The sequence below is a fragment of the Trichoplusia ni genome, chromosome 10 (assembly GCF_003590095.1).
Source record: "Trichoplusia ni isolate ovarian cell line Hi5 chromosome 10, tn1, whole genome shotgun sequence".
Classification (NCBI taxonomy): domain Eukaryota; kingdom Metazoa; phylum Arthropoda; class Insecta; order Lepidoptera; family Noctuidae; genus Trichoplusia; species Trichoplusia ni.
In genome coordinates, this window is record NC_039487.1 from 9,782,635 (window position 1) to 9,795,053 (window position 12,419).

A 12,419-nucleotide genomic window follows, 5' to 3' on the forward strand; every position below is an offset into this window, starting at 1 on the left:
AATTATGCTTGAGTAAACGATTGCACTATTTCATAAGGTATATTCTTGTAGCAATTTCAAAACTTCCGCTTTAGATAATTGAAACGCAGCATCGAAAGAGGTTTTAAGCATTCAATATGGATTCATGTAAATCTGGTATAGGTTTCATGTTTGTCATAAAACTTTTAATTTTATACATAACATAAATCAAAATAATTTGGAATTATTCAAGTCCCAACCAACGTAAAGTGGCAATGATACTAAAATAATAAATTTCCAATCAAATAATTTCGGAACATTTCAATAAGCGCGTTTGTTATTCATTGTTACCAAAGCTGTGGTTGTTTATCATTTATTACCCACATTATTACTAATTATATGCCTAATAAGTAATAATTAAATATTGATGTTCCAGTTTAAATAATAATTGATTAAACAAGTTTTCCGAATTCGCACTACAAATGTGCTACATTTATAATTAACGTTAATTTTCAAATAAATATATTATTATAACTGAAACGTTTCATTTTATCGTAACCTCTTTTATGTACCTACTTAAAAGTCTATTTTAAGTGTCTATACTGTAATTTTGATGCACGGATCAAAATCTCGCATGTAAATAAGTAACTTACCTATTTTTTTTCGAATTATTTATGAATACAAAAATACTCCAAATGAAAAACTATTTTATCTAATCCTTGACGGGTCTCATATATTCTATTGGAATTCTGCGCATCACGAAGGTTCCTCGCTATGCCAAATTACAAATTTCTGCGTCACGCCGCTTCCATCAACAGCTGTGACTGACAGACGAAAATACGGAAGAAAAAGTGATTTCAGATTTTCTTTGTCAAGTACAGATTAATCATTATCTCTTTCTCTTGAAACATGTTGCTATTGAGTGTAGTAATTGAATGTGGGAGATATGAAGAGGAAAAAAGGGAAGGGGTGAAACGCGGAAGTAGGATTTTGCTCATTGTTTTTTTTTTTTTAATTATGTAATGAGAAGACGTAAAATTTTAAAATAGTATACATTTTCAGCACAAGTCACAAGTTTGGTTCATAAATGTATTTTTGCACTAAGTCGTTTGTTCATAAAAGAGTCTTCAGAATTTTTGTTCAATATGGAAGACTGCTGACTGAATAAAACAATGGTAGTGAATTAAAAGCAAATATCCATTATGTAAACCTACTAAATGATCGTATTATTCGAAAACCATTCCGCCGATCGAGAATAATGTAATTAACATGGTCATAACGTGGACAAATTGTAGAGCCAGGTTTGTCCGTTTGTCAGCGCTGTTGTGGTACTTAGAGTTAGTAATTAGAATGGCTTGGAGACCGTCAGCCACATTTACAAGCGGCATCCCAAGACGAATAGCGACTTACAATAATAATGTGTTTGACCACGGGAACTTAGTTGAGTACTTAAGATGTAGAGTGTCTTACTTGTTAAAGGGAAACTTGTGTACTTGGAACGGTAGCACCCAGAAATAAATTACTTGGGAAAGTCTTAACATTTATAACGATATATTATGAACATAAAATAAACCCAAACGGGTTCTACCGTTTGGGTTTATTTTATGATAGACAGACATATAAAGACAAAAATAATTCTTCGAACGTTATAGTAACTGTAGGTACTTAGGTATAACATTCGACATAGAAAATATTATATCTTTATATCGTAAACACGAGTTTAGTGAGAAAACTATATTGAAAAGTGAAGTAGTAAAGCAACAATAAAGACAAACATTACTATAACACATTGAAAGATGTCGTAGTCGTTATTGGCTACGACACTGTAGCTTGCGCATCATATCAGCTACGCCGTAGCAAACAGATATTTAATATGTTGTACAACTAAACTTTTTTACGATATTTACCTCTTTTTGTACGAGTAATTTATATTGAAATACGTCATTATCCTAGCTTTTTTAACAGGATGCAGACCAGTGTTTGAAAAGGAGTGACTGCCTATATGACCTTCTCAAACGAGTTACCTGGGCAACATGATACCTACCCATAAGACTGGTTAACACTTTCTAAATTAGAATAAAAGGTTAACTTAAAATAAACGTTACAATTGAATTTAAAATGTGAGGCCTATTGTGTATAAAAGACCTCAACTTATTCGGCTGACCTATTTATTCCTACATTTTTAGATACGCTGATCTTTGTACGATTAAGATAAAACTGCTACGCCACGGCCTGTTTGCTCAAAAAACACAGACGTTGGCCTACATTCTGCTTACCTAATTACTTCTGCTATTCTTACATTGATTGATTACTGAAGAATTTCTTCATGGATATTCTGGTCATTATACGGACTATAAGAAATAGCCTTACTTAGTATTTTTTCTGAATGTGTCTTTTACAGCTTAGTCGTTTTTCAAAAGAAATTATTCGATATTATGACCACAGAACCTGCAGTTTCCATGATCGTGAAGGAGTAAAGACACAGTAATCACACTGATAAGATTTTTCTATAACAAATGATCCTTCTAAACATTAATTGAATCTGCGAAATTAATTGACACATTAAAATAATATATACAAAAAACCGACATAAAGTATTGCTAAAAATACACAAAAAACAGCTACTAAGATCACACACACATGTTTTTATCTGTGACCTAATCCGGTACGCATACAAAGGACTAAGTCTTTTTTTAGATATTAACTCATTTCCTACGAGAAAACCACTCATGCTAATAAAGTATCATGAATAACACATTTTTATTTCTACATATACGACCGTAATATACTTCGTTTTTTGCCGGTGTATAAAAGAAAACGTCTATATAAAACTCAAGCCTAATGGAGTAATAACCTAGATGTTAGCTGACTTTGTTACGTCCAACGTGATCGATCAAATATAATCCATTGTGCTTTGAAGAAAGAGTTGAGTATAGATAATTTACTCATAACAACATACATCATTTTTCCAAAAAGAGGACTTAAAATTACAGTTTAATAACATTATTTCATAAATTTTCGCGGAACGAATAAACCTGCATACTCGTATATTGACCTATACCATAATCATTAGGTATAGTAGGTAACGTAAAAATAATGTCGTATATAAAAGTAATTTATGGAGTTTTTCTCCTTCATAGCAATGACATTTTCAAACTAGTTACATGGATCCAACATGTCATTCTATTCATTCCAAAGGAGAACCATCAAGAAACTCTTTAAGTTACTCAGTCAATAGATGTAGTTTGACAAAGTCAATAATGTGACGTTTTAAAAGTTCCTGGCAAAGGTGAAAGCCGATGATTTATGGAAATTAATAACTGTGTGTAAATAAAAAAAATATGATTAGGCAGTTACATACTGTTTAAAAAAATATTGAATCGAATCAAAGTTGAAACATGAGAGCGAGTTAATAGTTATTTGTGGATAAAAAGAGTACTGACGTATGACGTCACTTGTCATGTCTTGACATCACTTTACTGTATCACCATTAATTTTGTTTACTTGAAATAAAATATCTATCCGACATTTTTGTAAATCCATCTGAGGATCTATTTAGACTTTTAGTCAAATACCAAATTGTACACTTTGCCTAACTAAACCAACAATTATTTCGCAATATAACTTTTAGTAGAAAATAGAATGGCAGAGCATGCAGCTACTTAATAACATATTAAGTATGCAAGCACATTTGGCTTCACGGCTGGAGTTAGAAGCTCAACTAGAACGGTAAACAAAGTATGCCAGATTTTATAGAGAGTAGGGGAAACTATCTGTGAAGACGCGGAACGTTAGCGATTCTAACTATTTTCCAAATGAAAAATGCAGCCATGACTTTTCTCTCGTTACCCAACACCCCGACCTTAAAATAAAAAAATACAAATAAAATACTAAGGTCAACATTATTGGTTTTATAGAAACATTGTTTCAGCCCAATGCCATTATCAGTAGTCCATAAAAAAGTTTCATATTAGCTTTGAACCCCATTACACCCCCCCCCCTCTCCATACAAACCTATTTTTCAGGTTAAAGATTTTAGCATAAAAGTAAGCCTTATTCATTTCTCAGGCTCCTGACTTTCAAAATTGATAACAATCAGTTCTGTAGTTTTGGCGTGAAGAGACTCTTTCACATTTGTTACATTAGTATGGATTACAATAACTTACGTGAGACGAATTTACACTTGTTTTAGAACGGTCTAGTCACGCATAGTAACCGGGATCGCTAACCTAGTTTTGGGTACAGCCAGAGTCCAGGGAGTATAAATCTAGAAAAATTAACCGTTGTTAAACAATATGATAGGAACCTACTAATTTAGTTGTCAGAAACACGAAAAAACGCTGCAATGTTACGGGCATTAGTGGCTATACAGGCAATCTCCAATATCCAGAAATTAGGCTATACACAACAACAACAACAGCTAATGGAAAGTGGATAGATGAAGATAAATGAAATAAAGATAAAATACCTGACTTATGTAGGTAGATGAAATAAATATAAAAGAAAATACCTGCTTTATATAGGACAAAGAAACAACGATTTATTCTAAGTGGTCAAGAGCTAAGTATATTATTACGTACCATATTTCGCTCAGCCTACTCCATCAGTAAATCCTACCGTAACGGGACGCATCAATCAAGAACCCATATAATAATATAAGATACAGTTAGCAGCAAAAGTGTATGAACAAAATAAGATTTAGAAACTGCAAAACTGATTTTAAAAATAATTCTATCAGAGCTTATTTACAAGCAGAAAAAGTCAGACTATTTCTTGAGGATTCGTGTACTTTTTTTCGTTGAATTTAAACACCAAAATAGTCTTATATTTTTGTTGCAGCCAAAACAGCGATCTCAATTTTTTTAAAGTAATTTAAAGAAAAATATCAATTAGATTTTGTTTGCCGTCTGTACAACATACATAGGTAATGTGTGTTATGAATCAGTTCTGAACGATATGCCAGTCAAGGTAATCCATTAATCCTGTAATTGACGCTAAAAGAAAGGCTTAATTTATTGAGGAATTCAAGTGAAGACGGATTTTTGCTTCATACTATTTTCGTAACACATAATTTTATTAGGTCAGTGATGTATCTAAATAGACCTTCGATCTCAGGCTAAAATAAATGCCTTTTTTGCGTTCATGTGTGTAAGGTCGTTAAAACGAAATTAGTTATAACGATGTAGGTAACCCTGCATAAAAATGTTAACAGGTAAAAATGTTAAAAACATAATAGGAATTTTTAATAGGAGAGGAGTTACGCTGAAATAGCGATTTTAGCGATCCAGTCCAAGTCAACTTGAAAAGTAAAGAAAATAATGCCATACATACATTTAGCATTGCCTTGAGCAAAGACACTTCCACTCATTCACGAACGGTACACCTATTTTCTTTAAATCACTGTTAAAAAGTAATAATATTAAAAACCATTTTATTAATCCACGCTGAGATCATAAAAAAGATTTACTTTATGGTGATAATATTGTCCTACTTCTTTCTCATAATTAAAAGGAAATCATTAAATATTTAACGATCAAGACACAATATTATCTTTTTATAACATTAATATAATTAGTCCCTTCTTTTTTCAGCGCCATGTTTTACGTGGATTCATTCATTTTATATAACTTATTCTTTATTTGCAATGTTTGTCTTTTTATAAATTTACTCATAAATAATTCATTTTTGTATCTCAATTAGGAAATTAGTTATATATCTTCTAATATATAAAATTCCCGTGTCACGATGTTAGTTACCGTACTCCTCCGAAACGGTTCGACCGATTTTTATGAAATTTTGTATACATATTGGGTAGGTCTGAGAATAGAACAACATCTATTTTTCATACCCCTAAGTGATAAGGGTTGCTCACAATAAAAAAATATATTTTATTTTTTGTACGAAATTGTTTGTTTTTATTTTTTTTATAATGTGCCATTAAAAATACACACATCTAGAAAAAAAAATTCGGCAAAACAACGTTTGCTGGGTCAGCTAGTATTATAATAAATATTTGCAAAATGAATACTCTTATCTCAATCATGCTTTTTAAAACTTTGTTTCTAATAAATAATATTATAATTCTATATAGAAAAAATGTTTTTTTTCATGGGTATTTTTGTTGCAAATGACTTAAATGTTTTTCGGACCCTCCGCGACCCAAATATAACATTCGGTAGAGAGTGAGCTGATTAAAAAAATGCAGAGTCTAACCTACTTTCAATAGGAAAAGGAGTTACTAAAAAGCTGGGCATTACACAAAAGTTTTAATTAAAACGCATAAGCACAAATGGCTACATTCATTTAATACTAAGCTTTTAGCGTAAACCAGGCAGGAATAGTACCACTTTACCTATTTGTTTGTGAATTAAAATACACCCTTTATTTTGCTTACTACTTAACCTATACAAAACTGTTTTAAAACTGTACCTTATAAGGTTCAGCTAGAGGCAGTGTCCACATAACCACATAATCTTTCTAGTAAATACCTTTAGAGTTCATCTTTTAGATAACACCTAGCTTATATATAGCTTAGTTTGATTTTATTTTTAATTTATTTAAATAAAGCACCACATAAAATAAAATATGTACATACAACGGTGCTTCTTATTTCATAATATAATCAGCTAACCAGGGAGAGAAGTGCAGGTTGATGTTGGCAATGAATAGTGTGAAATTTAAAATAAATCCCGATTATATTTCAACTATTACTAACATTGCTAAAAATGAATTGACATTTAACAGTCGCAATCGATAAGGTCATTAAAAGTCAAATGACATTAAAAAGTTATTTTTAATTATGCCTCTGAAACCTTGCTATTAAGGACGTAAATAATTAATTAAAACAATTTTTTTTAACTTTTAGAATGTTAATTAAACAATGTTATTAATTTAACTTATGTAATTATCAAGTAACAATGTTTCGTTATGCTCGTGATTTGAAATTACATTATAAAGACATCAGTAAATATAATTCTAACCGACCTTTAAAGTTGACCTTTATAAAACAAATTAGTTTTCACTTACCACGCAATTACAGCTTCAAAAGTTTTATACATACACTACCACAAAGTTAGTTTTGTATCCAAAACCACTTATTTGAATCCTAAGTCACACAAAAACTCACTTTAAAACTATATTAACAAGTACCTTCAAAGTTGATATGAAACCTACTTTCAGAGTAATCGAACACTTTATTCAAATACACGTTTTCTTTTTCAAGTATCGAACTCGTAGCTTTGTACTGTTAACGTGACGTCACACTATGCGTCGTCCGCTTTCGAGCGCTTGTCGAAACTAACTGGTCCAACTGAAAGGGTGTAAGCATCGCGCATGCGCGTAACAGTTGGTGACACATCGAAGAGAGTTCAAAATTACTGTAAACTTTCTAAACGAACTTAATAGTAATAAAAAAGTATGATGATACTATGTGGTTAGTTAAGTCAATTTATCTTTTAGTAAATGATGGCTTCTAACTTTTCCGTGTCCATTTTCTGACATTAATAAGCGTTAAGTACGGTATTTTTATGCAACCGGTGTGTTTATTATTTAGTGATGGTGATTATCATTTTTGAGCATTCAAGAATGCGTATACAAACATGCTTTTTTTTCAATTGGGCCTCAACTTTATTCGATCTTGACGGCTGAAGTTCCTCCCAAACGCATTCTTTTTGTAGATGAAACTGAATAAGCCGATCAGTTATTTAATTTGCTTTGTCGCCTGCTTGTAGATAGTAAGTAAATAAAACGACAACTAAATGATCTAAATAAAGCTTAAATAAGAATTAAAAATTCGAAATACTGAATTATTTTTCTTTTTTAAATAATGTCACGTAAAGATGCGGATTATAAATCGGTGTTTTTTTGGATGTAATTAATTGAAAATTTCTTTGCAAATATTCAATACTCAATACTTTTATTACAATCCATGTGTTGAAAAGGTGTTACATAATAATATATTAGTATACTATGGACCCTGTAGGGCACATAGACGACTGATTCGATCACGTATACGATTAAAAAGTACATCTTTATGTAACAGTTATTTTACATACCTAGCGTGGTCAACAATATAGATTGCGTAAGTACTAAAGTTAAAGCGTCACCAGCCATAAAAATCAACGTGAAAACAAATAAAATAAAACTCAAATTTTATAAGGATAAAGAAGAATATAAAGTAAAAGATGAAGTCCATCCACATAAACACTTATGAAAGACCCCGCTTCTACGCAACAAGGCAGTTGTACTACAACATAAGTTTATTTCAATTCTAATTGTGTTCGACTATGTCTTTCGCATGATGTGATTTCCTATAAATAAGAAAGCATAGAATATTGTTTAATATGCTACACATGTAAGTATGCTTGTATTATGTTATTCTTGTTGGAAATCCAAATAAATAAATAACATTTCTCAAACTATTTCTGGTTCTAAAAAGCTAATATTTACAGTTTATAGTGACATAAAACGAATAATAGACCATATGAAGCTTAAGGTGATAAAAAAAGTCATTAAACCAATTAAAGACCAAGTAAAAGCTGGTACATAAGCAAACTATATTACATTAATTTATCAATTAAGTTCTTACAAAATAAATTAAACACATCACCACAAACAAAGATGCACAATATTGCAAGCGTAAAGAATAAAATAACCAATATCGAACAATATTATGGACGTTGAGAATATAAAAACTTATATTGCTGTGGTCATCCCATCTTTTGCTATAAGCCCTCGTTCATACAGCTTCAGACAGTCTCCATGGACACAAAATGGCACCGACATTGTATCGTGTGCTGTTTGAAATGAACCTGTCACAGCAATACATGGTAAGGAATGAAAGCATCTCCTCGTAATATCTAAAATATAGAAGTAGATTTCTATTTTTAACGTTAAACGGTCAAGAATAATAGTGAATAATCAAAGCTGTTTTAGCGGTGGTTTCGTGGAGATAAAGACTATGAATGAATTTGAATTTAAAGTCTTTAAACTATGATTGTTTTGCATTTAGTTTCATGTTTTCTTATCGTGATTATAACTAACACGTTATGTTGTAGTTTTTAATTGTTGTATAAAATAAATTATATATTATGGTATTATTGCGTAACTCTTGAATAGTTGATACGAATTTTATTTTGTTTAAAATACGGTATAAACGCAACGCAACGTATAAACTCTTTTTGGTATTTCATCAAAGGACCAAGGAGGCCTACATATATTAGCAGCAAAGGACTCATTTTTATTAAAATCTTAATAAATATGGGCATCGAATCAAAGGCTTGACAAGTAAACTACAACAAAATACACTATAAAAAAAATCCATGTGTTTCAGAGGTTTTTACGTATAAAGAGAAAAACCCGTTTTACTCAAAACAAACTTACTTCAACATTTGATACTGGAAACCGGTCGTAGGTTATCAATACTGAAACCGTTTGAACAAGATACAGAAAGTGATACACCACCGCACTTCCAAGAAGTTCTAATGATTCAGAATTTGATAACATGTGTTTGTCTACAAAGGAGAACAACGATTGTTTGAAAATAATGATAGAGTCGATGATGTCGTGTAGAAAGACAAGTTACATTTCTCCTATTGGTAAAGCTAACAAAGCACTCCAATTACTTGAATTGTCGAAAGTTACGTCAGTTGTCGAAAAGGTATATCATCATTGCCAAACATTTAGTACGCAAGGATAGCCAAGTGTGCGAGTATAGGTCACCATGCCAAACCTACTACGCGCGATTTGTCGTGGTTCCCATCACCGCGTGGGACAAGTATTTGTGAGTTTAAATAGCTCATGTGACAAGAAGTTTTGTGAAACTTCGCTCGACACAAGAATTTAACTCTCATAATATTTTAAGTTCTCGATTCGTTTTCTACTAAATGCATGTTTTTTATTATTGCTTTGTAAAATTGTCTTAAACCTAAGTGCCTAATGTGATCTCTAGCTTAATTAGCGACTGCCTAAACTGCCTACGACGATATGGTACCAACATTCAATACTCAAAAGAAAGTACATGAATACGTACATACGAGTAATATGTCGAAAATTTAATTTTAACTCTTAATAATGTTGTTACCAGCCATTGCAGGTTTTCCAAAACAAGCGGTGAAATATTATCATTATGCTCCTTTACCAGAACATTAGAAACTACGAAGTACTTACTTACTATTTGGACAAAAGAGCGAGTCCTTTAATTACTAAGTTCGTTACTACTGCAATTTTGCCATGCATCATTTTTTTTTTATTTCACCAAAGAGGCTAAAACCCTGTTATAGGTAAGCTTTACCTAATAGTTTTTCTATGTATGTTATGTTGTGAGATATTGTCGAACAGCGATAAAGATCTGGACCAAAAAAAAATGTCGTTGTTCGTTGATTTCATTCTCATGCGCCTAAATATAAAATCGGTTTCTCGATCCGATCACAACCAGAGGTCGTGAAACACAGGTACATGTTAATCTATCTTCACAGATATTTTATTACGGCAATCAATTTATTTCTGGACCCTTAGTGTCTCTATAAATAAAAAGGGTATAATCAAAGATTGGTTTTAAGATAGATCGATTTTAGGATAGTAGTTTTAATTGTATAATTTTTGTCGTTGAAGTTTTGTAGCCATTCTAATGTTTCCCATTTTGTCTTGTCCAGTTTTAAAATACGTTGCTAAAATATTGTTAAAGAATTCTTTTAAGAAACACCATGTTTTGAATAAATTATGTTTACATGTTATACTTGAAATATTTTACAAGAATTTTCTGTATAAGTTAAGGTTCGTCCACTATTTGCATACCAATTTCATAGTTGACTGCGCAACCTACAATAAAACTGTCGTGACCTCAATATATGATGGAAATGCATAATAACGCTCTTCTTTCTATCGTCTACACTGCCATTTTTGTACACAATGACTGTATTGAAGGCAGTTAATACCCAATATGCACGGATACGTAGGGAAAGCCTTGTACCGGGTGCACACTCGCGTGGCGAGACGAGAAACGAGGCGAATGTCGAGACGGGAATATAATCGTTGCGCTCGTGACTTGCCTCGCGACCGGCGAAGCGCGAGTTTAAATCGACTACTAAATAATAAAATACGTGCATCACTTACCGGGATTTGCAACGTTGACACTGTTGAGTTGTGTCGCTATGTCGTTCGCCAACTTGTGAGTACTACATTATAAGGAAATTGAATATGTTATCTGCTATAGTCACACTGAAATTAACAGTTACTAAGTTATTTTGACCTCGCGGCCGAGAAGGAGATAGCGGGACGAACTTGTTCCTTTTTATAGCGCTGGCCACTGTTAGCCATAAACCAAGACTATTGAAACGAGGGGAGTCCTTTGCCCTGCAGTACGATACTAATGGCTAGTAATAAATCAATTTGAATTAAACTAGTTTATTTTTTTGTGTTTTGCATATTACCTATAATTTTTTTCAAAGGTAATCTAAAATAATTCCTAACACGATCCACATCGTCTTAACTGGATAAACCTTTTTCAAAATGAAATGTAGATCGTAAGTGTAGGTTAGTAAAATAACTACTTCTAGTGTAGTCCGATATATCAAAATATTTACTTGTCAAACACAGAAAATAGGTGTAAATCAAAACTCAAGAGTAATAGAACTTCAACCAGTTTTTAATCCTTGAAAAAACTTGTAATTTACAATCATTTCCAATCCTTTTAAAAATGCTGTCTGAAATCTTTTTCAAAATCTTCTTTGAAGTTTTGTTTGAAATCTTGTCTGAACATGTTTTTGAAGTATTGTTTTAAACATTGCTTTTTCATTAAACTATTCATTTTAGCGTAAATTTGCGGACTTCGATTGTTCAACATTCGATTCCTTCCCTTTTCACTTGGTGGTATTAACAAATTATTGTAAAATAAACTCGTTTGTGGTTTGTCGTGACACATTGACGTCAAAAAATAATCCTCATGTCCATTTGTTTTGTTTTTTAAAAACACAAAACCACCAACAAGGTCCTAACTTAAGCGTTTATCTAAAGCGTTTATTTAAATAAGAAGGTTTAAATTCAAAAACTTAGCTATTCATTACAAGACAATATTTTAACATTTCCATATAAATGCAAATTACAGAATCCTGCAATATTAAATTGGTTGAAACTCATCATCTCGCAAACAAAGTGCCAATAAAATTGGATTTTTAAAGTTGAAATGAATCTGACATTGGTGCTGAACATTTTTTTTTCTGGTATTAACAATGCAAATTTTCTCTTTTATCCAAACTCATCCAAATAGGTACTAATTATTATTCTTATGAATAATATCTGAGATTCATACTTTAATTTCCGCTGCGGCGATTGTTAAGGGACATTTTGCCGGGATGAGATTTAAATTGGCTTTTCTCGTGCTTTCGCATTATTGGGCTTATCAAGATTTGTTTGCGGCCATCACGAGTTATATTGAATTGTCGGGATTCATTGCGGATATAAAT

General features: G+C 31.8%; 1 protein-coding gene across 2 annotated transcripts in view; it reads right to left on the reverse strand.

The window, feature by feature from the left end:
* The window catches only part of LOC113498014 (alkaline phosphatase-like), a 103,530-nt gene extending 95,910 nt beyond the window's left edge, over positions 1-7,620 (reverse strand). For both annotated transcript variants that reach the window (XM_026877889.1, XM_026877888.1), the window contains exon 1: positions 6,985-7,620. The gene's annotated coding sequence lies outside the window, so the exon portion shown is untranslated. The remainder of the gene's footprint in view (positions 1-6,984) is intronic.
* Between the last annotated feature and the right edge of the window lie 4,799 nt (positions 7,621-12,419).